Source organism: Lampetra planeri, chromosome 52 (assembly GCF_965212315.1).
Source record: "Lampetra planeri chromosome 52, kcLamPlan1.2.h2, whole genome shotgun sequence".
NCBI lineage: Eukaryota > Metazoa > Chordata > Hyperoartia > Petromyzontiformes > Petromyzontidae > Lampetra > Lampetra planeri.
Window position 1 is genome coordinate 7,697,197 of NC_136158.1, and position 13,200 is coordinate 7,710,396.

At 44.5% G+C, this 13,200-nt stretch overlaps 1 long non-coding RNA gene across 1 annotated transcript; it reads right to left on the reverse strand.

Moving 5' to 3' along the window:
• Positions 1–476: 476 nt before the first annotated feature.
• LOC144734671 (uncharacterized) lies at positions 477–2,717 on the reverse strand. The gene is made up of 2 exons (XR_013588533.1): positions 1,097–2,717; positions 477–1,009 (listed from the first exon to the last, which is right to left on the reverse strand). It is a non-coding gene; the product is annotated as an uncharacterized LOC144734671 (long non-coding RNA).
• Positions 2,718–13,200: the final 10,483 nt, after the last annotated feature.

Here is a 13,200-nt window from a genome sequence, read left to right on the forward strand (position 1 = left end):
TGGTGAGGGTGAGTGGTGAGGGTGAGTGGTGATGGTGAGTAGTGAGGGTGAGTGGTTTGGGGTGAGTGGTGGGTGTTGTATGTGTCGGAGTTATGAATTTTTGATGAAAATAATAAAAATTAATAATTTTCCGAAAAATGCGCAAATCGCATTAATTATGATAGTGTGTGTATTAATATGCATAAATTATGATAATGCGTGTAATTATATGCATAAATTATGATAATCGCTGAGATAATCGTAGTAATTTATGCGGATGCTTGCGACGATGTTAATGTGTGCAGTTGTGATAATTAGGCTCAGCTTCGTTTATCCAGAGTTGTCAATCAGGATAACACGATTATCATCGATTAAACGTTTACCGATTATCCTAGTGTGTGTTATGATATTTAAGGTCACCAGTTCAGATCTCATCAGGATACAGCTCTTATGAATAAGACAGTTTTGCATGGACTTGGAAAGAAGCACTCGAACAGTTGGTGTTAAGCAATTTTAATTCTAAACAAGCACATGACACTCTCTTATGCGAAAGCAGGTATACGTCAATAAATTCATGGGCAAGATTATGCAATTAACGAAAATGAATGACTAAAAATACTTCTTCATTGGCGAAATTATGCAGTTAACGAAAATGAATGACTAAAAACATTTCTTATTCATGTAACTCGACGGCAGCAACTGCTTTGCACGATCAGTTGATATTGAACGCACCACCTCGAAATGGCAACCCTTTCTGAAACGCAATGACAATTTTCTTATTCGTGTGCGTGCTGTGTGTGCGTTGTCCCCTCGTAATATTAATTGTGTCGTTAGCTTGTGTGGTGTAGGAGGATACAACCAGCGGCCAGAAGTTCTCTGGGTTGGGCGTGGCCGCTGCTGCTCCCTCGCTCAGCGTGTCGCTCGGCTTGTGCGCTCTCTCTCTCTCTCTACCGCTGGATGACGAATTGGCACGACGCTCGGTGACGCCCGGTGACGTCCGAGTCGTGCTGCTCTTGCGCTCTCTCTCCCTCTACTGCTAGATGACGAGTTGGCACGACGCTCGGTGACGCCCGGTGACGTCCGAGTCGTGCTGCTCTTGCGCTCTCTCTCTCTCCACTGCTGGATGACGAGTTGGCACGACGCTCGGTGACGCCCGGTGACGTCCGAGTCGTGCTGCTCTTGCTCTCTCTCTCTCTCCACTGCTGGATGACGAGTTGGCACGACGCTCGGTGACGCCCGGTGACGTCCGAGTCGTGCTGCTCTTGCTCTCTCTCTCTCTCCACTGCTGGATGACGAGTTGGCACGACGCTCGGTGACGCCCGGTGACGTCCGAGTCGTGCTGCTCTTGCGCTCTCTCTCTCTCCACAGCCGTTTGACCAGGCTTTCTCCACTGCTTCGCGCTCTCTGCTTTGCACGCTTGGTCGACGCTTGGCGATCTCCGCCCTTTTACAGGTTGATTGCTTGTCGTCACTCGTCACTCTCTCTGCTCCGTGCTTCCTTTGTTCGTGCAGCTGCCAGCTTCACTCGCACTTAACTTCGTTCTGCGAGAAGCGACACCTGCTATCGGCATCGGTGTTTCGTTTCCTCACGACGCTCCGCCAGCCGGAGCACGGCTGAAACCCAGCCCCAACTCAGGTTGAACTCAGACTTCTGCGACTCGAACGACTCCTCGTTCCATCACTTCTCGAGGCACAACCGCCCCAGCTCTCTTGCGAGCCCCGTCGCAACACCGCGTCACAAGCCGAGTTGCGAGACTGAGCGCGACTCGGACAGACTGCTCTCAGACTGTCACTTTGACGATGTCTCGTCGTTCCATCTCTCCTCGAGGCACGACGCGCCTCCGCTCTCTTGCGAGCCCCGTCGCAACACCGCGTCGCAAGCCGAGTTGTGAGACTGAGCACGACTCAACCCAGACTGCTCTCAGGCTGCCACTTTAACGATGTCTCGTCGTCCCATCTCTTCTCGAGGCACGACTGCCACAGCTCCCTTGCGTGCCCCGTCGCAACGCTGAGCTCGACTCGGACTGACTCAACCCAGACTGTCCTTTCGCGGTGTGCGCCCGTGCCTAACTCAAAACGTGACTCCCCTCTCTCCGCGTCTCTTGCGAGAGAAAACAAACAAGACAGAGTGAGAAGAAGCAGACACCCCCCCCCCCCCCTTGTGACCTTTTGCTCCCTCCTTGCCCGTCAGACCCCGCTGGAAGACAAAGGTGGCTGAGGAGATGTTTGTAATACATTTATGTGGTCCTGTGTGTTACATTTATTCTTGAATTATATTTTATGAGTTCCTTCGGTCTTAGTATCGTGGTAATCATTCGTCTATGTTTAATGAATATTCGTAATGATTCTCGTCACATTATTATTTTGGCTTCGCCAAGTTTAGTTCTCCAGAGATTGGTGTTTATTCTGAGTTATATTTTAATGTCCTGAGGTTAAGCGTAATTATGTTTCCACTTAAGCTTTCTGGAATTCGTACTCTTTAGTTTTTATTTTTATTTTTTTTGGAAGGTCGTGTAGGTAGGAAACATATAATAATAGAAAAAAATATTATTGTTTGTTGGTTAATTATCTTTGTTAAGTTTCTACTTTTCGGTAAGGAAAACGTTAAGAAAACGCGAAGTTTCAACCGTTATTTATTCTGCCCTTATCTGTACATCTCCAGATGTCTTGGGAGGCTAGTCCATACATCTTTTGTCCATCTGGATGTCCATGACCTCTTTGTGGCCGAACTCTCAACATTTTAACCGCCCTCCATGTTTCATGGATTCCTGGTGTTCTTGTGAGAAGAAGTGAGTTGTTTTCATTAATTAATTTAAAAAAAAAGGTATATATATAGATTAAATTGTTTTATTATTATATATATATATATTTTGAATTGTTCTTAATTAAAAAAAGGGTATAGACACAACATGGGGATGAGTGGTGAGTGGTGAGGGTGACGGGTGAGGGTCAGTGGTGAAGGTGAGTGGTGAAGGTGAGTAGTGAGTAGTGAGGGTGAATAGTGAGGGTGAGTGGTGAGGGTGAGTGGAGAGGGAGAGGGTGAGTGGTGAGCATGAGTGGTGAGCGTGAGTGGTGAGGGTGAGTGGTGGTGGTGAGGATGAGTGGTAAGCATGAGTGGTGAGGGAGAGGGTGAGTGGTGAGGGTGAGTGGTGAGCGTGAGTGGTGAGTATTGTCAAAGCCCGGTGGGCTTTGACAATACCTTAGTATCTGTGTATATATGTAAAGTTTTTAAGAAATATATTTTTCACCCGGGCAACGCCGGGTACTTCCGCTAGTTGACTATATATCTTGTTTTCTCCACAGGGAATGGATTCTTCGCTCCGCTGCAAGTCTCCTTTCACCACTCTCCCATTGACATATTTCGTTGCTTCCTCTTAGTATCCTTCACGCGACGGTCATTGGTATAGTGTATAGCAGATTGTATAAATAGTATAAAATTGTAATGTTTAATACAATGTATTAAGGTAATATACAGTATCGTAACTGTATAGTGAATATACAGCAGTGTGGTATACAGTAGGGTGGGTAGAATAATACTTAGGGTAATATTATAGTCGAAGGTATAGAGTGGTGTATAGTAATACAGTATATAATTTAATGTTGGGTTTGTCTATGGTAGTATATAGTACGGGGTAGACCCGTGTGATGTAAGATAAAAAAAAGTTTAGCTGGAAGCATATAATATTTTTTGCGACGTAGAATTGTAATGTATTACTTACTGTAAGTCGCTCAGCTTATTGGAGAGTATATTTAGTATACTGATGATACTATGTAGTTTTTACTTTAGTTTTTACGTGGTTGTTTAGTAATTGCAGCTACATACTATTAACATTCCTTCCCTTTGTTAATGCTACCCACATCCCCTCCCTTTGATGCTGCTAATCCTGCATAATGCACCGGCATAATATGACTTTGAAACCCCCCGCCCACCTCCTACGCATTTCCCATAAATATGCTAAATTACTCTTGATATGCAAATTATTTTGTCAAGGCGCTCTTCTTCCCACCTCCCCCCTCCAACCGAGCTTAAATATACGCTCCAAGCTTGGTGGTGTTTCATTCTTCACCTGAGGCCGGCTACTTGCGTTGTGGCCGAAACGTCGTGATAATTATTTTATTATGTTTTATTTTTATTATTTTATTATTTCCCTTCTACGTGACTTTACCGAAAGAACCAAGAAGATAAGTTCATGCAGTCTGGACCACAGTAACAATACATAGCCAGTGGTTGTTCTTTCCTTAAAATGGCTTGCACCCCCTGCAATCATGCAGCCATATTTGCGGCACCGTCATAGGTTTGTCTTCGAAGTTGGGACAGAGGAAGGCCTAGACGCATCATCACATCACATTCCATCTTGGCTATATTTTGCCCTGTTGATGACACTTCGTGGAGTCCCAGGCATTCTACCTTTGGTTGTAGATCTGCATCTACAAAGCGCAAACATATTGACTCGTGCTTAACTCCTGATATATCCTGGGTGTCATCAATGATAAGTGCGAACTGTACCACTGGCATTGATGTTATTTCCGACACAATTTCTTTGACGATTGTATTTCCCATCAGCTTCAAATTTTGGTTTTGCATTTGGAGACTGGTGAAATCAAAGTGACCTTTCAGCCAGGTGGTCAGCTCTGCATCGCCCTCTGTTTCGTACTTTAGAAGCTGGCTGAAATTCCCACTCTCCTTATCAACGCCTCAAAAAGCCAGGCCGTGCCAAGTACTTTACACCCCCAACAATCTTCATGAGGTTTCTCCTTGCTTGTTGCTGCTGTCTTTCAAGCTCACATGAAAGTTGCACATTAACAGGTTTTGGCTCCTGAATCCGAGTCATCACAGCTAATTTGTGACACTGACTGTCTTTATGCACACAAAATTTCCCCAGCGCCTTCTTCCAATTTTGAAAGCCAGTCTTGACAAAAGCTGAATCTGCTTTTGATACAAGTGTAGAGTATAGTAGTAGGTTTTTACCCTTTTAAACTGGTACAAAACTGACACCTTTATTCAAGGCATCATGTTTGCAATAACCACAACACAAGTAGTCAAAAAAGCAAACAAAAAGAAGCAACTCTGATAATGATAATAATATGCACTGTCCTTGAAGTTGATTGGTCCACACCCGAGACGGCTTTCTTTAGAGCCTAGTCCCCATTGGTGTTGGACCAGATGACACCAGAAGGCGTACAACTCAAACACAGTGCAATATCAGAGTATTGAGAGCTCGGGGTAAGCATTTACACTATGAGATCTCTTTTACCAGTGGCAAAATATAGTAGTAGGGTTTTACTTTTTTAAACTGGTACAAAACTGACACCTTTATTCAAGGCATCATGTTTGCAATAACCACAACACAAGTAGTCAAAAAAGCGAACAAAAAGAAGCAACTCTGATAATGATAATAATATGCACTGCCCTTGAAATTGATTGGTCCACACCCGAGACGGTTTTCTTTAGAGCCTAGTCCCCATTGGTGTTGGACCAGATAATAGTAAATAATGACGTTACGTCACGCTCGCCTTTCGGTGCAGTGACGTCAGAGAGTGATGTCATGCACGGCGGGTGGGACGGTGACGTCATGTCCCCCGGGGATATTTAGGGTGGGACCCATGACGTGTTCCGGGTCGTCGCAAGGAGCTGGAAAGGTGTGAGGTTGGAATTTGGGACCCAGGGTAGGGGGAAATTAGCGCCAGGCTAGAGTAGCCTGTGTGAGTGCTAGGAATCCCCAGTACCCTTCCCCTGGGGTGTGGAGTGTGAGTAGAGATGGGAACGTGTGCCTGCAGTGGGAACAGCCCAGCCGCCGCCGAAGGAAGGCTAGAGGGTTAGAAGCCCAACCTCGTCGCCGGGCGGTGATGGCAGCGTGCCTCCGCCCGGGGCAGACGAGGGGAAGCCGTGCCGGGGCGTAGAATAATGGGAGACAGTTCCACGTGCAGGTCAGAGTTCTGACGCACACCATAACGGGTGCAGGCGTCGGGTGTGGAGTGTAGGCAGTGAGTGTGCAGTACTCGAAATGTAAAAGTCGTGTGCAGAGTGTTTAATAAATAACTTACATGAATCTCCGTCTCAGTGTGGATCTACAAGTCTCCAGTGGTGTCAAGAATAACCACACAACACAAGCTTAGACTTTTGTGTTGCAAAGTATTTAGCACAATATAAACAGAGAACCCCCTGTAATGGAGCCAAGTATAATCTTTAAACCATTTCTTCTGAAAATAGAGTGTTCTATTTTATAGGGTGTGACTAGGTATGACATTAACATTTTGGCTGATTTGGGCGAGGTCCAAGCTCCTCCCCCTCTCCTGCACCTTCATCTTCGCTAGCCTGTCTCATCTCTCTGTCATTTTCTCAAACTCACTCTCCCTGCTTGATTGTATTATCTGAAATACACATGAGAGGAATATCTCTTCTTAAATTAAGATTAGGATTAGACTGTTATGATGTCATTATTCGGTCTTAAACATACATATTTGTTCAATTTCTCACTCATCTCCATGTCACATTCTCTTCTTGCCCTGTCAGAAATCCTCATGCTCTCTCTCCCTCTACTCTGAATGCACCAGAGTGAACATGAAAGAAATATTATCAGTGAACAAGTGGTGTTTCTTGCCATGGATGTTCAGGAATGGATTAATAACCATTTCTGATCTGAATGCCAAATATTATATCGAGAAACATTGACTCATCTCTTGTACTACTGTATACTTCTATCATCTGACTGATACTCATTTTCTCACTGCTCTCAACTTACTTTTCTTCTTTTCTGAGGCTGCCCAAAAAACTGACGAATGTCACTGCCACCCTTCCACTTACTCATGATGGCACTGTGAATGAAAGCTGACTGTAATAAAACTGCTCGCACTTTAATCAAAGAAACACTAATAGTACTATTTATCATAAGCAAGTACAGGTATACACTACACTATATGAATATGCAATAAATGAAAGCTACTTTTTACAAATATTACACATGCAGCGCAGCATCAATGATTGACACTTTACTCAGACTTCATGTGGGCTTTCTGAGAAATATAATGTAATAAAGACAATAACATTAGGTTGAACACGCCCATAAGCGCCATTGTTGGTCGTTGGGTGAATGTATGGCTAAATAACTTTCCAAGTAGTGTAACTTACTTAGCTATGATAACTAACGTTTAGTGATGGTTGATTGATTAGCAATCGCAAATTGGCCTGTTTTCACCAAAAACGTTTGTTTCCACTCGACAGTGATTATAGCCTACGTAACACTCCTATTTCATTCTAGTTTTCCACTTTTTATAAAGTTAAAAGTAATGAAATGGAGAGAGTACAGTATTTGGAAGGTCTCGGGTGTGACGAGGTAACTAGGGAACGCATCACTCTGAAATGAGTGGTCTCAGACACGGTAAGAAATCTAAGTTTTGTATTTAATAAAAACTCAGTACAGCCAGCCACATGTCTCCGTCTCTTCTCCTTGCGGCATCCACTCTTCGCGTAGCTACGTTGCCCCGCGCCACGTGGCGTTCACCCGCTCTCCAGCGCACTGCTGGCTGATGGTGCGCTAAGGAGCAGCTGGAGGACGAGCCGCCACGTGGTTGATGGATATGGCGGGGCAGCATCGGCGGCACCTCCTTTTGTCTTCGACACTGACCCCTTCGCATTGCTCCGTGTCCCATTATATCCCCCTTCCCCGGTCTAAGCCCCGCCTCTGGCCACGCCCCTTCCGGAACCTTCCCGGAACGTTCCCGAAGCCTCCCTGGTGGAACCGCCTCTCAACTTCCACCCAGATATAAACCCCACTATGGATAAGTATGGCTTATCCATAGTGGGGTTTTTTCGGTAAAGTCACGTAGGAAAAAATTAATAAAAGTAAAATAAAATAACATAAAAATCACGTTTCGGAGGCAACACAAGCTTCTGTCTTCAGGTGGAACCGTCACAGCCACGACAGCTGTATCAAGTAAATGAGAGATTGCAGGAGCTACCACTCCGTTTATATAATGGTTGGAGAAGGGAGGGGGGTAAGGGCCAAGTGCAGCACACTTTTATTAATATGGTAAGGTGAGGCTTAAGAGGGTGAGCCTTTGTTATGGAGAGGTACGGTTTGTGACTCAAACTGTGACAAGGAGACAACCACTAAACATGGTAAACCTGTAATAGTTGTCTGTCAAATAAGCTTGGCAAATAAGTGTAGTTAAATCTTTTTTGTATGGTTAATCACATCTTTCCAATGATTACTCAGTTTGTAACCGTCATCACGGTTGAAATTATGTCTGTGTTTGTATATTTGTATGGCTTCGTGTACAAACCTTTGATGGTAGCCAGGAGGTTTGCAGAGAACCTTGGTCTCGGAAAAGACAATTTCATGAGAGCCCACCGAGTTGTAGCAATGATCGGCAACGGCCGAAGAATAAAAAGTGTGCTGCACTTGGCCCTTACCCCCCTCCCTTCTCCAACCATTATATAAACGGAGTGGTAGCTCCAGCAATCTCTCATTTACTTGATACATCTGTCGTGGCTGTGACGGTTCCACCTAAAGACGGAAGCTTGTGTTGCCTCCGAAACGTCGTGATTTTTATTTTAGTTTCGGCCACAACGCAAGCAGCCGTCCTCAGGCGAGGACGGCTGCTTGCGTTGTGGCCGAAACGTCGTGAGAATTGTTTTATTATGTTTTATTTTTATTATTTTATTACTTCCCTTCTACGTGACTTTACCGAAAGAACCAAGAAGATGAATCCCTGCAGTCACGAAAGCTTTAAATCGAAATTGATTGTATTACCTCCATTGGACGTTTATAGTAAAAAATAGCATTTTATCCACACCATATATCCAAAGAAAATACACGTTCCTTCGGAGTGGACAGGTAGGTACTTGGTTGTACAGCGCATTTGTGCAAGACAAATAATTCCTGTGGGCAGTGTAGAACCTGGTGTTCCTACCTGTATAAGTGTAGTGTATCGTGTCGTTGTATAGTGTAGTGTGTTGGTTAAACGTTACGTTTTATAAGGGCACCACGGGGTGAGCAGGCCCTCCTCACCCAGCCCCACCCTCCCCACCCAGCCCCTCCCCTCCCAGCCCCGCCCCTCCCCATATGCACGACAAATAATCCCTGGTGGGCAGTGTGGAACCTGTTGTTCCTACTCTTAGGTTCTTTTGGTAAAGTCACGTAGGTAAAAAAATAATAATGAATGAAAATAACTGCTCCAGTAAAATTACTTTAGCGTGTGAAGAAAGCTATTCAAGACACGTGTTTTTTTAATATAAAATGTTGGGCAGGGAGGAGCCAATGAGTCGGGGGAGAGATAACCATCTCGGTGCTTTCACACTGCAAGTACGGTGCTTTTACACTGAAAGTACGGTGTTTGTACACTGCAAGTACGGTGCTTGTACACTGCAAGTACGGTGCTTGTACACTGCAAGTACGGTGCTTGTACACTGCAAGTACGGTGCTTGAACAATGCATGTATGGTGCTTGAACAATGCATGTACGGTGCTTGTACACTGCAAGTACGGTGCTTGTACACTGCAAGTACGGTGCTTGTACACTGCAAGTACGGTGCTTGTACGATGCCTGGACGCTGAATGGCGAATGGGAATGAAAAACTGTTGTAAATCAGACTTTTTCTCTTTAGTGATGGTGGTGTATCAGGCTGGATGACTGTAAAATTATAAGAATCAATATGCATATGATTGAGAGTAAATATAAACTGGCTGTTTAGCAGTAAAATGCACGGCAGCTAAAATTTAAACTTGGTTAATTACATCCTTCTTCAGGTGGGGAATGCGAAGCGTAAACACAACAGCTTAAGTGTGTCTAAGAGGTGGCTTTGACGAGGAGTTAAATCTTTTGTACATGGTTAATAACATCTTTACAATGATTGCTCAATTTTTACCCATCATCACGGTTGAAGTTATGTCTATGTTTGTATATCTGGATGGCTTCATGCACAAACCTTTGATGGTAGCCAGGTTTGCAGAGCACCTTGGTCTCGGAAAATACAATATCATAAGAGCCCACAGCGTTGTAACAATGATCGGCAACGGCGGAACTCAATTTTGCCGTGTTTCAGATCTGACTTGTGTTCGCGGACACGATCGGAGACATGACGTTTCGTTTCCCAATATAACAATCACCACAGATGCAACTCAGTTTATATACTCCAGGGTATTGCAAGTCAGGAATGACATCTTTCACAGATGGGATTAGATCACGGATGTTATGTACTGTACTGAATCGGACCTGGATCTTATGTTTGTTTAGAATTTGAGATATTTTGGTCACGCCTGCTATGTATGGTAACGTGATGGGTTTGATCGGAGTTTCAGGTGGTTGTTTCTGTATGGTGGGAAAAACAGCTTGGCGGATAGTACGGTCAGAGTATCTGTTCATCTTGAGGGCCAGGTGTACATGTTTTAATTCACTGGTCAGGTGGTGTTGGTCAGAGATGCAATGAGCTCTATGGTATAGTGTTTTGATGAGAGCATTCTTTTGAGCCGGGTGGTGGTGGGAATCAGGTTTCATGTAGGAATCTGTGTGGGTGGCCTTCCTGTAAACAATGTCCCAAAGAGCCATCAGGTCTCCTCTCAAACAGAGCATCCAAGAATGGTAATTTGCCATCTTTCTCCACTTCCATGGTGAATCTGATGGATGGGTGTCTGGAATTGATGTGGTCCAGGAAATGGTTCAATGCTGGGAGGCCATGTGGCCAAATGACGAAAGTGTCATCCACACATCTCTTCCACAGGGAAGGACGCAGGGTAGACGTCTGGATGGCGTCCGATTCAAACTTCTCCATGAAAACATTGTCTATCACTGGTGACAAGGGGGAGCCCATAGGGGTACCCTCATTCTGTTTGTAGAAAGTGCCATTCCAGGTAAAGTGTTGGTGAGGCAATGCCTATAGGTAGGAGTTGATCGTGGGCACTATAGGCCAGAGGTGGGACAAAGTCATTGTTATGCAAGTCCAAGTCGAGTCGCAAGTCATCAAATTCATGACTCGAGTCTGACTCGAGTCCAAGTCACATGACTCGAGTCCACATCTCATAGGTGGGACAAAGTCATTGTTATGCAAGTCCAAGTCGAGTCGCAAGTCATCAAATTCATGACTCGAGTCTGACTCGAGTCCAAGTCACATGACTCGAGTCCACACCTCTGCTATAGGCCGTAGTGGAGTGCCTTCTTTATGAATCTTGGGAAGACCACAGAATCTGGGAGATCTTGCAGCCGAGGGTTTTAGGGAGGGACGTTTGGTTGGTTCGATTAGGGAAGTCGAACTCGTGATGATCTTGTTGGTAGCCCTCAGAGGCATAGGACACATCCAAGCGGACGTAGCAAGAGCTGATATAGCCACCATTCTCAAGAATTCTAAGAAACCTACTAGCAACATTAGCAAAAACGAACGCTCTGAACTCACAAATTAAAAAAAAGAGATGATATCGTCATCCTCTCGGCCGACAAGGGCAATGCTATGGTTATCATGGATAAAGACTCATACAACAAAATCCAGGACCTATTCATCAATGATGGTAGTTACTCCAAAATTAAAAGTGATCCTACTAACAGCCTAACGACAAAAACCAACAAGATCACGAGTTCGACTTCCCTAATCGAACCAACCAAACGTCCCTCCCTAAAACCCTCGGCTGCAAGACCTCCCAGATTCTATGGTCTTCCCAATATCCATAAAGGCACCCCACTACGGCCCATAGTGTCCACGATCAACTCTCCTACCTACAAGCTAGCCCGTTTTCTATCAGATACTCTGCTTCCCTTCACTTCAGCAGTACTTAACTCAACCCAATTGGTTTCTATGGTCAAGGACATGGTACTGTCTCCTGACGATATCATGTACATCTGGCCCTCAAGATGAACGTGATGATGTTTTCATGGAGAAGTCTGAATCAGACACCATCCAGACATCTACCGTGCGTCCTTCCCTGTGGAAGAGATATGTAGATGACACTTTCGTCATTTGGCCACATGGCCTCCTAGCATCGAACCTTTTCCTGGATCACATCAATTCCAGACACCCATCCATCAGATTCACCATGGAAGTGTAGAAAGATGGCAAACTACCATTCTTGGACGCTCTGTTTGAGAGGAGACCTGATGGCTCATTGGGACATTGTTTACAGGAAGGCCACCCACATAGATTCCTACATGAAACCGGATTCCCACCACCACCCGGCTCAAAATAATTCTCTCATCAAAACACTATACCACAGAGCTCATTGCATCTCTGACAAACACCACCTGACCAGTGAATTACAACATGTACATCTTGCCCTCAAGATGAACGTGATGATGTACATCTGGCCCTCAAGATGAACGGATACTCTGACTGTACCATCCGCCAAGCTGTTTCTCCCACTATACAGAACCAACCACCTAAAACTCCGATCAAAACGATCATGTTACCATACATAGCAGGTGTGACCAAAAATATCTCCAAAATTCTAAACAAACATAAGATCCAGGTCCGATTCAGTACAGTACATAACATCCGTGATCTAATCCCATCTGTGAAAGATGTCATTCCTGACTTGCAATACCCTGGAGTCTATAAACTGAGTTGCAGCTGTGGTGATTGTTACATTGGGGAAACGAAACGTCATGTCTCCGATCGTGTCCGCGAACACAAGTCAGATTTGAAACACGGCAAAATTGAGTCTTCCGCCGTTGCCGATCATTGTTAGAACGCTGTGGGCTCTCATGATAGTCTTTCCGAGACCAAGGTGCTCTGCAAACCTTCTGGCTACCATCAAAGGTTTGTGCATGAAGCCATCCAGATATACATAGACGTAACTTCAACCGTGATGATGGGTACAAATTGAGCAATCATTGTAAAGATGTTATTAACTATGTAAAAAAGATTTAACTCGTCAAAGCCACCTCTTAGACACACTTAAGATGTTGTGCTTACGCTTCGCAGTCCCCACCTGAAGGATGTAATTAACCAAGTTCAAACTTTAGCTGTCGTGCATTTTACTGCTAAACAGCCAGTTTATTCTTTGGTTCTTTTGGTTAAGTCACGTCTAAAGATAAAATAATAAATTAAATAATAGCACATTACGACGTTTCGATTGCAACACAAGCAATCATCATCAGGTATAAAAGAAATAGCAACAAAAATCTAACTAGAAAACTATAGACAGACATACAAGCAGACAGACATCACAAGGACACACAGAGAGAGGACACATATCGGCACAAAGAGAGAGGTCGTTTCTGTGACGGTGCCTTAAATA